Source organism: Ambystoma mexicanum, chromosome 4q, assembly GCF_040938575.1.
Source record: "Ambystoma mexicanum isolate Mex_15411 chromosome 4q, UKY_AmexF1_1, whole genome shotgun sequence".
NCBI classification, from domain to species: domain Eukaryota; kingdom Metazoa; phylum Chordata; class Amphibia; order Caudata; family Ambystomatidae; genus Ambystoma; species Ambystoma mexicanum.
The window spans coordinates 292028985-292031217 of record NC_090928.1 but is presented as its reverse complement, the minus strand read 5'-3'; the positions used below and the strand labels follow the sequence as shown (position 1 = coordinate 292031217).

Genomic DNA, 2233 nt, shown 5'->3' with positions numbered 1-2233 from the left:
ATACCTTAGTTCTTTTCTTTCGGATCTCAGCAGAGCCAGGCTTTTCAGCATCAGACCAGAAGCATGGGTGCCTTTGCGCTGGGCTGGGGTCAAGTCGGAGAGCAGAAGCGATGGGCCCCAATGAAGCAGTTCTGTTTGGCAGTGGTGCTGATTTGCAGGTAGAAAACGCTGGGAACAGTAGGCCATGCCAAGTGGATGGCAGTGGAAGACTTAGTGACCTCTGGGCCCGGACAAGGGAATACTTGCCTTTGGCGCTGTGCAGGCTCGGCTGACACAACACGGCATATGGTTACGGCAAAGATGTCAAAGCTTCAGCATTGTCATTGTGCAGAACTCTGAGATTCAGGGGTGGTGGAGCGTCGAGGTTCAGGATGATTATGATGGTGTCAATGGGGCCAGCGCTGAGCAGCTCCGCTCAGGAGGGCCATGGGCCCTTGTGAGGCCGACAGGCCAGTGGGCAGACTGCAACAGGCCTGCTCAAGCCATCCTGCTATTTATACAAATCTTGGGCCGAGCAGGGCCTGATAGGAGAAAGGAACTGCGCTACAATCTGCTCTTCTGCCGGGCTCTGCCTGCTGGAGGTTCCCCCTACACGCAGGACAGGCAGCTCTGCAGACGCTCAGAGCTTCCGGAGGCTGGGGGGTTGGGGCTGGGTCAGGACCTGCCTTCTCACCCTCGCTTAGCGGGGCTTCTCAGAACTGACCCAACCCCTGCCCTCTTGTATGCAACTCATACTTAGCTGGCAGGAGAGAATCTGATCTCAAGGGCAGATCTCCCAGGGTGAGGCTTACCCATTGCACATTGGATTTGCTGACCCCTGCTATGTTCCCAAATGCGGGATACACAACTGCTTTATTTCTGGTAGTGGGGGACTGCGTTCGCGCTCTCCCCCGATTTATTGGTGAAAAAAAAGGTAAAGTGTGCACTAGGCCTGCTAGGTTGCATACTTTAAGATTGTGCTCACATTGTGTTTATTCAATTAGGTTCACCTTTGGGTGATCGCTTTTCCACATTTTATCTGTTGAATTGAATTATTCTTCTTTCATCACCACAGAAGTAATGTGTATTACAGAGATAAGCTACCATATGTATTGGGCACACTGCACATGCTCAGGCAGCATCAATCATGCTTTGTACAGGACAATGCTGGCCTAAATTGGGAACAGCCAGCATAGACATGTTGCTACAGAGGCATATTTTGGGTGCAACCAGCATGACAATGTGTTACATCAGTGACAGTACTGTCTTACACTGTGGACACATTGATCATTAAAATGTGTTGTGTTGTAAAATGTTCTTTTCTGCTGTTGGTGACATGGAATTTTCATGTTCCCCTTTAGAACTGATTGTAAATTTATGGCTTTTTGGTCACCTTTTCTGCTGTAAAATGCACCATTTCAACCTCATATTTGAAAAAAACCCTCCCTAGAACCTTATAGCTCCTCGCTACGCTCAGTCGTCCCCACCATTTCAGAAAAATATGAACACATAGACACTGAAAGAAATCACAAGCAACTAACCTTTGATCACTGCCCATGACACCAAAAGCTATCTTTGGTACTGCATGGCTATCACTGCCTGTGATGCTATTGTGTCAAAGGTCCCACAGTATCGCTTTTTAATATACTGTTTTGGGTGAGGTTCTTGACTTTTGGCTCGCCGGTCCACTGGGGGACAAAATGTTAATGCTTCGGCCCCACATTCATGAAGGTTGGACAAGCCTGCTCTAGAGGAAACAAATACATGTTGACCGTGACATGCTTGTTTACCAAGTGGGTGGAATGTCTTCCATCCCCAAATTGCAAGGCAGAGACAGCTGCCGCCTGAATGATCAATCACATCTTATCTCATTTCAGCCTTCCCCAAAGGATTGAGTCGGACTGAGGAAGTCATTTTACCAGTGAGGTGATGACATAGATGTGAGAGATACTAGAGGTAAAGAAAAAAAACTCTACATTGCTTACCACCCAGCCTCAACTGGGGGAGTTAAGAGGTACAATAAAACGATTGTGGGCATCTTGAAAATTTTTGTGGTGGACTCTGAACCTAGTTGGGACATCCAATTACTGTTTGCCCTGATGGCCATCAAGTCAACACCATCATCTGCGACAAAAATATCTCCATTTGAGCTCATGACTGGACGAAAAATTGTGCTACCTCAGCATCTGCTCTACAGAACTCAAGAGCAGACCCTTATCAATGTGTCCACTACTCATGAGTACATTGCATGTTT

At 47.6% G+C, this 2233-nt stretch overlaps 1 non-coding gene across 1 annotated transcript; it reads left to right on the top strand.

Moving 5' to 3' along the window:
* The first annotated feature begins 731 nt into the window (after window positions 1-731).
* On the top strand, window positions 732-893 carry LOC138468573 (U1 spliceosomal RNA). Its single transcript, XR_011268339.1, has one exon. It is a non-coding gene; the product is annotated as a U1 spliceosomal RNA (small nuclear RNA).
* The last annotated feature ends 1340 nt before the right edge of the window (window positions 894-2233 follow it).